Source organism: Xiphophorus maculatus, chromosome 6, assembly GCF_002775205.1.
Source record: "Xiphophorus maculatus strain JP 163 A chromosome 6, X_maculatus-5.0-male, whole genome shotgun sequence".
In the NCBI taxonomy this organism is placed as follows: Eukaryota; Metazoa; Chordata; class Actinopteri; order Cyprinodontiformes; family Poeciliidae; genus Xiphophorus; species Xiphophorus maculatus.
In genome coordinates this window covers 6,778,758-6,796,764 of record NC_036448.1, presented here as the reverse complement: position 1 = coordinate 6,796,764, position 18,007 = coordinate 6,778,758, and the positions used below count along the sequence as shown (strand labels likewise).

Here is an 18,007-nt window from a genome sequence, read left to right as displayed (position 1 = left end):
TTTTTCTTAATATGGGATTCCAAAATAAGTTTGTCAAGCTAACATTGGTATTTGTCTGAAAAAATAAAATCATCTATTCTTAACATCCGTTTATTGTTTATATCACAGAATCAACAATCAATTGAACTTTAAGATTTTTTTTTACCTTTATGTTACAGTACATGCCACTGCCTTTTTTTTCTTTTGCACATATAGAAAAATAGAGATTATTTGCTTCTAGAAATTGAAATTTAACATTAAAATTCAATGTGTCCAGCTCAGTTCAAAGGGACTACAAAGGTCACTTTATAGCATCTTTCTAAAATATCAGCGTTCCACACAGCAGCAGAGCTACGGGGTACTGGAAAGAAAGTAAAATTCACAATCTGCCTCGACGGAATAGTAGTAAATACCAGCTAAAATGTAAAATTCATTACAAGGAACAGATGCAAAAGTCATTTTGTCCTTTAGGTAAAAATCCGGGGCATCGCCTCCGTCTCTTGGCGTCCGTCTCAAAAAAAAACCAACAAAAAAAAATCACAAATCCAGCCATGTTGGTGTCGTCACAACAGACTGAAATGATTGCAACCGAAACATAAAGTGCGACACAGTGAAACACGTGGGGGAATAAAAACCTTTTAACTCTTCGTGACCATTACTGATCCGAAACAAATAAATTAAATGTCTCTCTAAGATCATAGAAAACAGCAAAAAATGGGATTTTCTCAAACGGCAGCGGTAAGAATTCAGAGAAGGGCTAGGCTTTTTTCTTTTCTCTTTAGCCTTGAAAAACAACTGAACACTTCTAAAGCATCTCAGCTGTCTGACCTTTTCTCTAGAAGCGGTTAGAAAAAGGGGGATAGCAGAGAAATCCGGAGAACTTGGTCACACAAGTGAGAAGCTCAGCGACTGACATCCAGTTCGATTTCATATTCACACGTTTGAAATGAAAACCACATAATCTTAATAAAATTATACACTTAAAAAAAAACACAAAACTGCCATGCAGGTATCAGTGATTATCTCAGGACAGTGTTTTGTTGTTGTGGCTGATTCATCGGTTTACAGATGCACGTGGATCACTTTATGTGAAATATGACCACGCGCGTACACAAGAATATAAAAGTGTTTAGCTGCCCTTTGCATGAGGTTTGGCCTGTCTGACCAATAGACCGCCCACTGGGGAGCAGCTATCTCTGATTTCTTGCTATGTTGCTGTTATGAAGACATGTGTAGCTTACGTTATGCCAGTTGGATTAAACAAAAAACAAAAAAAAAACATAAGGCCAAAGAACTGACCCAGGGAATTCCCAGATGGATCTCCCGTCATAAGCATGACCTTACAAATTGTCCACCAAAGACCCACATCTGAAGGGAACATCAGGGGGAAAAAAACTCTAAGCAGTTAACAACTTTCTGTCCAAGAAAACTCTGGAGCTCACTGATCACTTCCCAGCTTTACTGTACAAACTTTATGGATCCACGAAGAACTGCACGGTAAAGCTGGGAGCTGAAATTTGCACGCTTGACGTCGTTCAGTTGCGCAGCTCTCGATCCATTCACCGTTTACTGAAAGATGAGCAGAGCAGCTCAGTTTTACTGAACTTTTCACATTCTTTTTCGTCACATGACGGCCACAGGTTTCCAATTTTACTGGGATAAAATGCGGATTTTACGCACCTGTTCAAATTAGTAAAGCTAACAAATGACTAACAAAACATTCAAATAAGCGTCTAGTAAAAATGAAGAACTACCAGCAGCTGAGCGGAACATAGTTGTTTTTGACCTCTGAAACAAACATCTGGTTAATCTCCTCAGTGTTTTCTTTAGACTGTTTTTTTTTTAAACTGTTGTCTTTTGAGGGTTTCCAGGCTGGTTTAGTTTTAGCCTTTTCCAAAGTATTCTTCAGAGAGTAAACGTTGGATGACGAGCTGAACTCAGTGCAAATTCTGTGTTAAGAAGGTCAACTTTTTTTTCCGAGTACTGGAAAGGATGCTTTATGTCTCAAACTGTTAGGTAATCAAATGTTTTTGGGCTTAGCCTAGAAGACGTAAGACAGAAGGCAGCCTCTGTCCTCTGTTTTTGCCCACATCTAAAAGGATTCAGTTTTAAAATGTCTAAAAAACTATGAAGATGCCTACCGCTAAAACTCAGTGACATCAGAAAAATAAAAACATGTTCTTCACATTTTTTTGTTACAACTCCCCCGTACCCCCCTCTCTGAGGGTTGTCTTATTATCGACCAATCAGTTTCCAACTCCACCCTTACCTTAAAGATCCTCTGAGTACCAAAGTACACCAACTAAAGTCCAAACATCTCCTTCACAACTCTAAGAAAATATATATATACTGTGTGTGTATATATATATATATATGTATATATATATAAAACGGTACACACGTTTATTCTACAATATGTTCAAAGGAAGCTCAATCTGAGGTAAAAGCTATGCTCATCTGACCTTAATTTCGTAGCAAACTTCCAGGAAATAATCCCCCCCCCCCCCAAAAAAACACCTGAGGAGGCGACTACAACGGAAGGACCAGCGAGTGGATTTTGTAATCCCACAAAGTTTGACTCAAACTGAGCGCTAAACAAGATTAAAGACTTTGTTTCGATTCTTTCAACCTCACATCAACACTTATGAGGCAGAGTTTTTGCCTTCGCTTCTTGTCGGCTTTGCTTCCCCGACCTCTACTGTGGGAGAATTCTGGAGAAGAAAGGGATGAGGCTGCAGTCAGAGGTTTTATATGCAGTGTTTGAGGACGAGAGGTGAGGAGCTGCCGCAGTGTCAGACTTATGAGGAGGTGGTGTGAGGGCTGGAGGAGCTGCGGCCCGTCTTCCGCTCGTAGTTCACCAGTCGCTGTCCTACCAGGTATCTGGTGGAGAAGTGAGGAATAAGAAATGCAAAAGGATGTTACTTACAAAATACATCATCTCGCAACGGGGAAATAAATCTGTGCAAAAGAAAATTGTAGTAGAAGTAGAAAGCCATGAATCCTTTCATTTGTTATTCACATCCTAATACAACTCAAGTCTATGGAGAGAAAATGTGAAAAAGTTCAGAAACAATCAATCGGATTAATCGCAATGAATAGATTTTTAATAGAAATAAATTGTTTATTTGTATTTTTTAATCTATTTCTAACATTTTATTAAAAAAAAAAAAAAAAAGGACAGCACGGGAACAGGGAAGTTGTACCGTCAGACCGTCAGTTCCCAAAAACACACAACAACAAAAAAAAGCCTTGTAAAAACACATGCGGTATCAGTTTCAACCTGTGGGACTGTGCACAGTGGTTCAATGATAAATCTGCATAGTCCGTCAATAGTTTTTTTTTATCCGATTGACTAATCGTCAGAATAATTGATTACTAAAATACCTGTTAATTGCTGCCCTAGTGTCCTTTTGCAAGGATCTGTAAGCTGAAAGTAGCTAAACTGATATTAGATTTTACTGACTTGTCGTTTTTGATGTGTTCGTAAAGTCGCTTGAACTGGCGAATCTGAAAGGACAGAAAGGCCAGCAGTACGACCACCATCAGCAGAAACGGATAGATCTTCCTCTCCACTAGTATCTGCATCTTTGGCTGCACTCCTGGAAAACAAAAAGCAGAGAATGAGCAATGGAAATGAGTGGAGTATGTGCAGAAAGGATGAGAGCAGTTATCTTAATAAAGCATCAAGCAAAGTAGGGGCCAAACTCAATCACTGGGATTTATTAGCTGGGATTCTGTTGTCATTTATGTTTCTCATTTGGCTGTTGAGAAAACAAAAATCTTCCCAAAATGCAATCTGAATATGTATTTATTTTATTTTCTGTAAATCGACAACACTTCCTGACATCTTTATAATTTTCTCAAATGCTATTGTAGAGAAATCTGTTGAAATGGTAAGAGATGAAAGATAAACATCCAGAGCTGTCCTTACCCAGCAGCGGTGTGAGGCCTCTAGATATGGTGTAGGGAACACAGAGCAACAGCAGTAGGAGGCAAATGACGGGGGCGGCCAACCGCCGCACGATGAAGTGAAGGTCGATGTTTCTGATGCCGTTGGCGTACACCTGCAAGGAGGAGCGAGTAAATGCTTACGGGATTCCAAAACTTTCTTTTTACAGGCAAATAAGCGGGGATAATTTGGGATAATAAAAAGAAATTGAAAGAAATTCCAGAAAGTTTGCATCTTTTTGTAGGATTCCACTGCAAATACCGAAACTTAAAAATTCAAGATGGCTGGCAGCCGATATTTTAACCGATAGTCATTCTTAACTTCCTGGAGACAGATGTTTCAAATACAGTTTAAACAGTGGTCAAATCACCACACAGTTATGAAATCAGAGGTTAATCATTAATGATGCAGATAACACAGGGTGCTTAGTTCTAAAGCACGTCTCTAAACAAGAGGCTTTAAACGTTTTGGCGTCTTGCACAGAGTATTCAAACATCCCTGTTCCTGTTTTCTCCTTCCTCATTGGCAGAAAGCGAGACTGACCTGCTCTATGACCGCTTTGAGTCGCCACTGGGGGCCCATCAATGTTATGGCAGCGATGATTTTTGCATGAAGGACTCCCAGGGCCCAGTCCTGCAGCACAACAAGAAGCCTTTCAAGTTAGCACACTGAGACAGTCGCAAATGTTTGTAATTACTTTGTTTTTAACGAATTCAATGCTGAAAACCTGTTTTCAAATGATTAGAAGCCAAACAGACTTGAAACCAAAACACATCAACATATGCAATCATGCCTCACTGCTGAGCCAACGTGGAAAAAGTCACACTTAGACTGCCTAATAAGTAACTGCAATGCAAGAAAACAATATCTTAACAAGTAATTTTAGTCTAGTTTCTAGTTCAAATTTTGTAATACAATTGAAATAAGACAAAAACCAACTTACAAGTAACTTTTCAGCAAGAAATATAAACTTGTTTTAAGTCAGTAATTCCTTAGTATTGATGAAAAAGTGCTAGTACCAATGACATAATATTTCATTTACAACAAGGTACTTTTCCATGTTGTAAGTGAAATAATCTGCCAATGGAAGTAGTACTTTTTCATCAATATTAAGGAATTATTGACTTACAACAAACTACTTTGTTTTGCTGAAAGGCTATCTATGAGTTAGTCTCTTATTTCTAGTGTACTAAGATATTTACACCAGAAACTAGACCAAAAATACTTGGTAAGATTTTGTGGTTTTGCAGTTTGTAAAGATTTTTAAATCTTTTTAAAATTTAAAAAAACATTGTTAAAAAAATTTTTTTTTACAACTTTATTCCAGTTGTCCGGTGTAAACATGATGATTTTTCTACGGACCATTAAAAAAAGAAACTGGTGGCAGGCTTAGATGTTTAAAACTGTGGCATTAGTTTGCTTTAGGTCTTTTTAATTTAAGACAATAAAAGCTTCGACACTAATAAAACACTGAATTAGTGCGTCACTGAGCTTCAGTAGGTCAAACGCGTAGAGCTCATATTTTCCACAAAAAAAATCCTTGAAGATAAGTTCCTTCTCGCTTTTTAATTAAACATTTTAATATCACCAGACGGAGTTATTAAGCGCTTAATAATTCCTACTTTCCAGCACTGCTGGTGCAGATGAGAGATTATCTGACTGGGATTATGAAGCATTCTCAAACAACATTCAGAAATGGAGTTGTAGATATTAGGATTTTTTTTTTGTTGGGATTCTGAGATAAATATTCTAATTTCTGAAGGTAAGCTGTATTTTTCTACAGTCATCCTTACAAAAAAAACGGGCTTCAGTATTAACTTGAGTAAAAACTAGAGTTGTTTCTAGAGGTTGTCGAAAACCAACCCATTTCTTTTCTGGCATCAATTAGGAAGCAGCTGTAGAAACGTTCAAATTTATCACCCACATTTTATAAGCCTAAAACCTGGTAAAGTGAACAACTAGTCATTCAGGAAACAAGAAGAAAAAATTATACTAGACAGTAACTATCAGGAGAAATTCATGTTAAGCTCTTTTGCAGTTCCAAAAAAAGAAAAAAAAAAATCTTGCATTAAAATTAAACAAAAACTGACAAGTTATGTGAAAATGACCAAATGAGGCAAAAGAAACTGAAATAAAACAATAAAAATGATTACACACTCTGATCCCACCGTGTATTTTACTGTATATTCCTACCTGCCAAGGGTAGAAGAGAGGCGTCTGGTCCATTGGGACTCTGAGAGGAGCGACGACGACCAGGTCAAACAGCAGGCCCAGCAGCAGAGGGATGACCCCGGCTAACATCACGGCTACCACCACCGTCTTAAAGATCTGCGGCCACCAAAAACAATCCAAACAAAAACAATCCAAATTTCACTCGCCGGAGGTTTTTGTTGTCGGCCACGGCAGAGACGGGGCGTTACCATGAGCGTCCACTCTTGAACTTTGACCATGATGACCGTCCTGCCCTGCGGCATCCAGGACAGCAGCACGGTGGCGGCGCGGACGGACACCCAGCAGACGTACAGGCCGCTGGCTGTCGTGTACAGCTCATGGACCACTGCGCTGCCCATCCACAGAGACATGAGCCAGCGACCCACGCACACTGAGAGGGGGAACAAAGAAGCATGAAGGATGGAGGAAGAGGAGCGGAGGTCCAACGCAGACAGATAAAATGTAACAACTGGGAGTAAGGGTACTCTGATATCCTTTGTCTAGGTCATTTCAAAGTCATCTGGTGTATTCTGTGAAGGACTAAAGTGAGTGCTTACCTGGGAGTGTAAGACAGATTAGACTCGCGAGTAAAAGAGTCACGCACATGAAGACCACCAGCAGAACGATCTGAACAAAAACATATGAAAGAAAAATTTTAAAAATCAGAGCAACACAACTGATGTGGATTTGTTGAAATCGTCTGTGAAAAGGCACCTTGAGGAGGAAGTGGGGGGGTCGGTGGTAGGGCTGGACCGCCAGAGGACCGACCCGCTGCAGGATGGCTTGGTGGGCGGCGTGAAGTCCCTCCACAAGCCCCGGGTTGCGGTTATTGTTCAATCGATTAGGCGCGTTGTTTGGTTGGTTGGCGTTGTCTTCGTGCTCCCCCAGGAGGTACGAGTGAAGGTCACTGTTGGCAGGATGTTTATTGCCCAAACACGGAGAAGCAGTGTTCAGTTTTTATGCACCACGAATCTGGAACAAACTTCCAGAGAACTGCAAAGATGCTGAAACACTGAACTCCTTTAAATCAAGGCTAAAAACCCAACCTGGTTTGAAATATTTCATGTATATTTGCCTGATGATAGAATTTGCCAAAATGCAATGTTTATTGCTTGTTTCAAAATTGGTCACTGGATTATGTGTTTATAGTGTAAAGCACTCTGAGCTGCCTAAGTGATGACAGGTTATACAAATAAATCTTATTTACTACTTTATATATCTAATCCTATGACAAGAGGACAAGAGAAGAACAAGTACATACAGTATGTTCTTGAAAGCAATTTTCAACAAAAACGAAAGCAATTTTCTAACTAAGACTTTCATTTAAACTCAATAGCTTGTTCTACAAAGATAAAAGCTTAGCTTGTGTGTCAGACCTACAGCACATATCCAGCCGTGAAGGTCCAGGCGTGGACGAGACGTTTGAGCCACTGCCGGGTGTGACCCTGCTCCAGTAAGGCGGGCAGGACGACCTGAAGCAGCAGCAGCTCCAGCGACAGCTCGCTGACCGGCGCATCACTGTGGAAGCCACACACCCACCAAGTCTCCAATTCACTACATAATGGTAATATCACTGTTGATAACCAGTCATTTTTCACTTTCTCTATGTGTGAACCGCCAAATGAGGCTCGGTTTGAATTTGCCGCACCTGTACAGCATGACGTTGTAGGGAAGGAAGGCAGGGGAGAGCAGCTTAATGATCCTGATTGGAAGCCACAGCATCAGCAGGACGATGGAGCCGAACACAACCTGGAGGGAGCATACACACACACACACACACGCCCACACAGTCGAATGTGAGTAGTTGTTCAGACTGATTGGCGAAGGCGCTTCAGCCATCACCCTCAAGTCTGAAGCGTGGGCTGTTTGGTAAAACACACACAACCGCGGCGGCAGCGTGACGAGGTTAGCACGAGGTAGAGACAAAGAGAGAGAGAGAGGTCTGATCGCCACCAAGGGAGAGCTTTGAGTCTAAACCAGAGCAGCAGCATTTATGCAGACATTAAATTACAAGCAGGTGGCCTTTATTTGGGATTGGTTGTAAACAGACAAGTCACAGTAGCAAATTTAGCTGGACGATAAATTGTTATTGCGATAAACGATGATGTTGTTGTTTGGAGAACGTTTTCAAGTAATGGTGACAATAACATAAAAGCATGTTCTCAAAAGGTTAATAAACTTTATATTCTAAGGAACATTTAACACTGGAACTGGAAGACATTTTAAATATCCAAAATAAATAAAACAACAAATAAAATGAATTATGAAGATTCATTAAATGAAAATCATCCTTCAGGCAAAAAAGGACTAGTTGAAGCCAAAGCATCAAACTGAGTAAAAAAAAACAAAAAAGGCAAATCATGTTTTTTTTTTTTTTACTTACCACTGATAGTGTGAATCTCCGGAGGTGCCTGTAGATTGGGAGGTGAATCATCTCCTGCACTGGGTTGAAGTCTGGGTCGTTCAGGTTCCGCAGGAACCACAGCACACCTGGGCGAAGAACCTGCGCACACACAAACCAAAAATGTACCTTGGAGGACGCCTTTCTCAAACGCAACTCTTCACACATGCGAGTGGGTGTGGTTTACCTCTCTGAGCAGAAGGATGAAGGAAGCGAAGTAAAAGACGTACACCATGCCGACCAGCCAGTGGAGGAACATTGTTGTACCTGGAGCGGAGTCGAAACTCTGCTCTCTGTCCTTCAGCGTCGCATCAAACATTTCCTTTAATGAAAATAATTACTTTTTAGTAACTATAAGGATTTAGGCTAAATGGCTTAACATTTAAACGCCGTTATTTTAACAAAATGTTTCACGTTGCCCAGGATGCAACTGAAGCAACACGACAACAATGTTTTCTCTCCACTCGTTTGCTTTACCAGTGAACAAATGTCGAGCCACCAGCCGCAAATGAGAGGGAACAAGCCGATCTCCATGACAACCAGAAGGGAAACCTGAGAGAGAGGGCAAAAAAACAAACAAAAAAAGTCTCGCAATTAAAGTTTGTTTTCATATCATTAAAATTATCCAAATTGCCTTTGAGATTGAAAGCTTTGCTAGCAATGAAAGTAAGTGTGTGTGGGTGTGTGTGTGTAGAGAGAGATGGAGAGCAAGTGTTTCCAGTGTTTCTTTACCTTGACAACAATGTAGCAGACACCCAGCAGGCGCCTGGGCCGCTGGAACTTGAAGAGGGAAGCCAAAGCCTGCAGTAGCCTCTTTTAAGGACTTATACAGATGGACAAGAGAAACCTGGATTTGAAAATGTTTGAAAACTCTCCTGCTGTTACTTGCACTTCACAAGTAAAAGCGTACAGAGCACAAGCTTCTGCGTGTTGATCAATTCAATAAAATCCCCAATAAAACACACTAGAGTTTGTGGTTGTAATATGAAAAAATGTATCCAAGCGATGCAAATACTTGAAAGACACTGTACGACAGGAACACTGACTCAAACTGGAATTCTTTTGGATGAATGTTAAAGATTTCAAGATTTTGTGACAATCATTTCTAAAAAAAAAGAAAAAGTGCAGCATGAAGAGGATACGTGGCAGACTACGAGAGCAGCAGCCAGGAGGATGTACCCCACTACTGTGGTGATGAGGCCGTCGAAATGTGAGGCTTTGACCTGCAGATAGAAAAAAAATAATAATTTTTGACTGTCCCGTCTAGGCAGAAGTTCCTCATTGTGTATTCTGGTGAACTTACATAGTCTTCAAAGCCCAGCCCGACAACTGAGAAATGGCCAATGTGGTATGGGCAGAAAGCTGGAAGAAAATGCAGAAAGGTTCTCATGTCATTAAAAGAGACAAATGTTTGTCAAAGCTTGTGACTCCGTATAAAGACTGACTGAACTCACCAAACACCAAGATGAAGAGTGTGTTGAGAGACACCACCCAGAAGACGTGTTCCTGGAAACGAACACACAACAAGGTTCACATTTAATGTAATTTACACGGCTTAATTCAGCACTGAAGTTCTCATGGAAGCCTTCCATGTTAGAATTTTTGGGCCCTTTAAAGATGCATATTAATCTAATTTACAACAAGATTTTAAATGATGTGTGAAGAAGAAGTGCAAGAAAAGCAATGCACCTACCAAGAAAACAAGGGAACCATCTAGTCCAAGCATCTGAGAAACAAATGGAAAACAATACTAAAACTTAGCCAAACTAAAACAATATGTCTGTCAAGTTCATTCCGTACAGCACAGTTCATTTCGGCTGCCAGAGAGCAAGAGAAAGCAAGCCGTACAGAAAGAAGCAGTTTTATCCATTTGACCTTTCAACCTCTGTTGGATTTAGAAACATTGGAAAGTTCACAGTTGCTACTCTACTTTTTCTAGATGGAGGCTGCTGTTTTACTAAAATGCTAAGACGCTAAAGATGGTTTAAGATGTCAGTTCTGAAATTATTGCCTTAGTTTTCAAAGATGATAAAAACCTTATTTTAAGCCATCATGTTATAGCGCCTCTGCAAATAAGGCGGATAATAATGACTATTCACAAGAGCAAGCAGAAAACAAAAAAAATCTATTATGATTATTAAAGAAATTAGTTAAAACAACAAGCAGAGTTCGGAAATTGGCCACAGAATCTCTGATCTCTGCATTTCCACTAGTAATGGAGGCTATTTCTGCGCAATTAAAAAAAAGAACTTCAAATAAAATTAAATCAAGGGCAGCAATAAAAAGGGAAATAAAGATTCCTACCCTTTCCCAGGTCAGCTCCTCTGCTGCTCGGTCCCATTCCAGGGCGTTCCAGTTCAAATCTTTTGAAAAGAAGGAAGATACTTAAAGAAACAGGAAGTAGTACTGACAGCCTACTGAAATTGTTTTATTTTTTGTAAATATTATGTATACTGTTTTAGGCACGTTGAGTGAGAACTTAAATTTATCCAAAGGTAAATCTCAGAACTTCTATGTGCTAAGTTCAGCTAATCCCAATTAGCCATACACCCAACTTGTCATCACTTTCCCAACATTTACAGAAGTGCAGTAAAATCCCAATGAGCAAGAATTATAAAAAATGTGTTTGAGCGCTGAAACATAAGCATCACAAAACAGTTTTTTTATGGAGCAAGCAAAAAAATAAAATAAATAGAATCTTTCCTCACCTTGCCCTGCATTGTTGGCATCAGCGGCGTCCTCCTCCCTCCCCTCTTCCTCGTCTTCCTCTTCATCTTCTTCCCCGTCATCATCCTCGTCCTCTCTATCGTTGTCGTCCAGTTCTGCTTCGTCGCCGGCTTCCTGCTGATTGGCCCGGTCCGGCTCGTCGGGGCCGTGCTCTCCGGGGCGTCCTGCCTCGTCTGCGGCAGCCGGGACATCGGCTGCTGCGGCATTATCAGCCGGATTCTGCACAACCATGAATTGGTAAAAAAATAAAATAAACGGATGAGTTGTGGTTGGAACTATGCAGCAGATATATTCATCCTACACTGCAAAAATATCTAACTCTTACCAAGTCTTTTTGTCAAGTTTCTACAGTAAATATCTTAAAAAACTGTAAATACGGCAAAACAACCTTACAAGTGACTTTTAAGCAAGAATAGGAGCTTGTTTTAAGTCAATAATTCCTTAATGTTGATGAAAAAATGCTAGTTCCATTGGCAGGTTATTTTATTTATAACAGGACATTTTTCCATGTAATATGTGAAATAACCTGCCAATAGAGCTAGTACTTTTCCCATTAATATTAAAGGAGTTATTGATTTAAAACAAGCTCCTATATCTTGCCGAAAAGTTATTTGTAAGTCAGTTTTGTCTTATTTCAAGTTTTGGGAAATACGTGTTAGGATTTAGATTTTTTGTAGTGTATTTGCATACAGAAAATATTCAGCTTCCTATTTCCACATCCGCCAGCCTCACTTTCAGATTTCCCAGTGGAGGGTTTCGATTTAACAATTCGAAACCCGCTTCAACGAGGCCTGGAGTGGTTGTAGAAGAGCTGCACTTAAATGTAACCTCAATTCCAATAACGACACATTTTTTGGGGGGAGCAGGGTGATTTTACCAACAGTTTTCCTATCATTCAGAACATATGATACACATTTTTCAGATGGGTTTGCTATTGTGGCATCTTCACGTAGGAAAAACGGGGAATTAGTTAAACACATCCACATGACAGTCCCCATGTGCAGGAAAATCAAAAAAGTAGCCGACCCGCAGCATGAATGGCGCTCACCTCGTTAGCTTGTGCGGGACGGTTGGGCTGGTTTGGAACCAGAGGGGGTTGATTCGGCTCCAGCCACTGTGGGGCTCCACCGTGGACGATCTGCTCTCTAAGCCACACCAGGCTGATAAAGGCACACAGCGTGCAGGTGACCACGAAACAGCCCTGGAGGCAGTCGGCGAGCAGGTTTTGCCTGCAAAAGTAAAAAAGAATTTGAAATGTGCTCCACGATCCGTCTAACGAAGGGAGAGAAATAACTAAAAGTGGTGGGAAGATGAAAACACTGGTGAAATAAGCAATTAGAGGGAAAATTGGTAGTTGGTTAGGACAACGGAGCAGAGGGGTTTCTATACATAATCACTTTAAAATTCCAGACTTACAATAAAACTAAGAAAAAATAACTTTTTATAAATGTATTCTTTTGGTCAAATGATTTATAAAATTGAGCCTAGAAAAAAAAATTAAAAAGTATTAAAAACACTCCATTCATACCCTTTTTTTTTTTTCTTTCTAAACTTATTCAGAACTGGAAATACTTTTAGTCTATTTCTACACATTTTCAGACTGAACAGGAGTTAGTCAGCCATTACAGTTACTCGGTGCAGCTTTTGAATCTGGTATGACAAACAAAAAATAATAATCATATGAAGAGCAGCTTTTAATTTAGCATGCAAAAAATATATATAGAAGGCAGTCTCAGGTTTCATCACTCATTTGCTCTCTGCAGGTAATTTTTTTTTTTACATTTCTTTCTTACTTCTTACTTAATAGCAAAAACAACAACAACAACAAAAAAATAAATAAAATTTCTTCAGTAAGATTTCCAGTGCTGATAGCCAGTGGCAGTTTTTGATACGGGCAGATGCCCAGGGAGGCATTAGAAAGGGATGGGTCGCCCAAAAACTGGAAAATAAAATATCTGTTAGCTCTACTCTGATCAAGTTTGCTGCTAATTATATGTCTGTGCAGTGGAGTAATTCAAACTCAAATTCGGAAATACTTTATTGATCCCGAAGGGAAATTAATTGTTGATAAAGAAAAATTAATATTAAGTTTCTGCTACTTGCTGCTGAGTACTGGAAGTCTACATTACCTGGTTTCTGCTGGAAGAAAAGCAAAATCTGATAATTGCTTGTGTTTTAATTAGTTGAGGGTGGCAGAAGGAGGGACATGCCCGGGGCACCATTCCTGAAAGATCCACCATTGCCCGCTGCCTTAAAACCGTCTGATCAAAAACTGTCTTAGTTTCTTTAAAGAATGGAGGAATGAATTTCATCACTGGTTTTTGAGCTCAACAACACGATGGCCAGTGAAGAGCTGCAAAAACCACAAACAGGAAGACAAACTCAAGGACAGACACTTACGTGGAAAGCATATCTAATGGCAGGGTAAGAAGCGAGCTCACGGAGCCGGTAAACAAACACTTGTAGATGCGACCTGGCAGGAAGACACAAACCGTCAGTTAAAGCAGCGCGGTAAAAGCCTGTTCTCAGTTCTTCTGTTTATTTTGAGTTGCTTTTTGTTTGTTTTTGGGACTTGCATGCGGTGAGAGGCACAACACCCAGCCAGGCAAAGGCCACCAGAGTGTAGTGGAACCAGTATCTGATGGCCGTCCCGATACTGGTGACCAGCCCTGCAAAGATGTCTTGGACAGGTAGATGGGACGGCATGTCTGGAGAATAGACTGGAGAATAAAACGGAAGAACAGATATTTATAACAGATATTTAAATGTCTCCAATGCTGATTAACCTTTTCACATTCGGACATGTTACAACCACAACTTTTCTTCTTTTTTTTTGTTTTGCCGTGACAGACTGGTACAAATTAGCACATAAAAATAAAGTGGGAATTAATGGGTTTTTTTTGTTGCAACAAATAAAAATCTAAAACGTGCGGTGTGCATTTTTATCCATCCACCTTTTGCTGCATTTTGAGTTCCAAGTACGGATGCAAGTCGAATACTGGCCTGGCTGCCCGTTTCATATCCAATAGATTTTAAGATTCTTTTATCAACTTAGAAAGTTTTAAATTGGTTAGCCCCTCCTTATCTTCAGGATCTTATGAAACTGCATTCTGTGTCCAGAACTTTAAGATCAAATAATCAGCTGCTATATTCCTCGGACTCCACTTAAGAGAAAAGGAAATCAGGCCTTCTCCGTTGCTGCTCCTACTCTACCTTTCCAGATTAAATCTGCCCACAGTCTGGATCATTTTAAATTGCTTCTTAAAACTCATTTTTATTCTCTGACATTTAACTGAGGCCTGATACTGTAGCTCTTCTGTTGTGATGGGGTTTTTTTTTTGTTTACTTATTATTAATCTACTTTGACATTATACACATATTTTTTTCTTGTATTATTGTTTTTTCCTTTTCATCAACTTATTTTATGATCATTTTTGTACAGCACTTCAGTGCAGTTTTAAACCTGCTTTTAAAGTGCTAAATAAATCTGTTTGACATTGACATTTTACCAAGTGTATCCATCGTAATTTTATTTGCAAAACAACTCGAGCTCAGTCAGGTTAGGAACACGAATTGGGAAGGTCTTATCATGTGGCTTTAGGTCTGGACTTTGACTGGGCCACTCAAACACATAAACATAGCCTCGATCTAAACAACTTGAGTGGCAAACTTAAAAAGGGATTTATACATTTGTATTTGTCAAAATGTGAAAAAGTTGAAGGGGTGTGAATTCTTCTGCATGGCAGTGTTTTTTTTTCTCCTTTATTTACAGAACGACTCACTTGGTGTAAATGCAAACCTGTGTTTGCATAATTCACAGTATTCTTTCCGACTGTGTTTCAGCCACTGCAGTAGGCTGTGAAGACAAAACACAACAGGATGAGTTCAACAGCATTATTCGTTCTATCTTTGAGTTTGACGCTTAATATGACTTATGCATATTTAAAGCAACGGCTTGACATCGAGAGCAACAGAAAATAGAACTGAATGCGCCTTCATTAGAGTGTATTAATGTTTTCACACTCGTACCATTCCTGATGGATAAACTTAATGCTGCCAGTGCAAACACAAGGGTGGTAGAGAGGCTTTTCCTGGGTGCCCTCCGAGCGACACACTCGACAAATGTCCGCTGTAAAAGGCATATATAAAACACAAATTAGGAAGGTTTCGAATATTTTTGTCAAAATTACTTCGACACGGCATTTCTCTCTGACAGATCATCTACAATCAGCAGAAGTTCAATAAATTCTTGAGTGGTTTTATTGAACTTTTTTTTTTCAATAGTAAACACATAAATTACTTGAACAGACTTAGACTTGTACTTTATTGATCCCTTGGGAAGACTCCCTCAGGAAATTGAAGTTACCAGCAGCTCCCAGGCAAAAAACAAAGATAACACACAGTAAGCAAAAATGCAAAAGAATACAAAATTACAAATTAAATACTAAGGTACACACTAAATGTGAGTAACCAAAACCTTAAATTATGCAAGAAAAACCTTAAATTATGCAAGAAACAGGGAATAGGAATAAAGAATATAAATAAATATAAATACAACACAAAAAAAATTTAAGAATTTGGCAAATAGATTGACCAGTGATATCGTATTGCACTATGTGGTTTGACCTGATAAGTATGGAGAAAAATACAAGGGGGCACTACTCCTTCCACCCTCTGTCCTGTGTCACCTCCCCCCCCCCCAATGAGGAATTGTACAGTCTGAAGGCATGGGGGACAAAAGAGTTCTTAAATCTATTGGTCCGGCACTTGGGAAGCAGCAGTCTGTCACTGAACAGGCTCCTCTGGCTGCTGATGACGGCGTGTAGAGGGTGGCTGCTATCGTTCATGGTGTCCAGCAGTTTGTTCAGTGTCCTCGCCTCTGCCACTGTCACCAGAGAGTCCAGCTTCATGCCGACCACAGAGCCGGCACGCCTGGTCAGTTTGTCCAGTCTGGACGTGTCCTTCTTGGATATGCTGCCTCCCCAGCACACCACGGTGTAGAAGAGGACACTGGCAATCACAGACTGGTAGAACATCCAGAGCAGTTTGCTGCAGATGTTAAAGGACCACAGTCTCCTCAGGAAGTACAACCTGCTCTGCACTTTCCCATACAGGTGGCTAGTGTGTTTTGACCAATCCAGTTTACTGTCCAGCCACAGCCACATATACTAAACACAGCCACAGAAGAAAACTATAAATAATTCAGATTTTTAGAGCCAGTTTACGTTCCACAGGTCCAGTTCTTTCTGACACTGGAGTTGTCTGGAGACTATAAAAGTATTTCAATTTCTTTTCCTCCATGTGAATTCAATCAGCAAGTCAAAAGTACAAAAATGCTAACATAAAAAAGTCTGAAATTCAGGACTGACTTTGCAAATCAAAGACACGGTAGGCCACTTTTTTCACATATGTATAGTGTTACTACCAGTTATTTTAACTGTCAAGTTGTTACTATTATCATTGCTATTATTTATTAGACTTCTGAACTTTGGGGGGGAAATGGAAGGAAAACATTGGAGAATCAAACATTTTCTTGTCCACAGCTTGAAAATATCAGCAACTCGCACACTTTTCCAAGACTGCTTAGAAACTCTGTATTACCTGAAAACTCAAATCTTGAAGCCTAAAAAATGTAAATATATGTGCTGTAATATTGGCAGGTGAAGAGGACAGGGCAACAGCGCCAAACTATTAATTCTTGGATTACCCTTTGTAGTTCAGTGACCAAAATAAAATACCTATAATTAGCCGGTGACGGCATTTAGAATGCCCTGGGTGGTTATCCGCCATCGACTACCAGCGTCAATGTCAATTTATTACAAGTCAGGCAAAAGGGAAGCAAGTTGGGCGTTTTTAAAGATTACATAATTATGTAGTATGTAATGTAGCATATATGTAATACCCGAGTAGACCGATTAGAAATCAGCATCAATCTGGAAATGTAGCATTTTCAACTGTAACAAGTACAGAAACAATACAGTGTTACCTAATTAATCGTATGCGTGGCTAGTTTCTTACTGTAGTTTCTTACTGTACGTAACCGTTTGATAACGGTGCAACTTAATCAACGTTATCTTGAAAAAACCATAGAGAAACTTTGCACGGGGTTATTACAAGAGTCCATTTGTATTTCGTAACTATTCGAGTGGGTTCAAGCGGAACCTTTCGGTATTTCATATCATGTCTCTAAATGCCAAACCGCAGCAACCCAACACAGCTGTTTGTATTTACAGATGGAAGCTAATACCCGTTAGCTGCGGAGCTAACACTAATTGGCTAACGGTTTCTTGCATTTCACTCAACACTGTCCATCTCTACAGGACGCATAATGCACTCCTTTGACTCCGTCGTTGGTTCAGACCTACAAAAGCCACGACGCGCGTAGCTTCAACACGAGCGGCATGATAAGTTGCAACACAAAATTAGATAATTTTAAGTTTGAACATTAGCTACCTTCTTCTGCGGTGTCCATCTTGGCTGGCTGCTAAGCTCCACACATGCAGCCCGACGGTGGGGTAGAAAAGAGACAGCCGTCAGCTATCTCCGAGTAAACATTTTGGCACCGTGTTTACTTTCAAACGGCCAGAATAACATGCGTTTTTAAAACAAATAATTCGTACGCTTCTTGATAGTTATTAAGCTAGCAGTCACTACATACACAAAAGCGACAACACGTGGTAGTACGGCTTATTCACCACTAGATGGCACCAAAGAGCAACGAGACACTTTTTTTTTTTTTT

General features: G+C 39.9%; 1 pseudogene; it reads right to left on the bottom strand.

Annotated features, from left to right (window-relative positions):
- Positions 1 to 74: 74 nt before the first annotated feature.
- LOC102236164 lies at positions 75 to 17,982 on the bottom strand (annotated as a pseudogene).
- Positions 17,983 to 18,007: the final 25 nt, after the last annotated feature.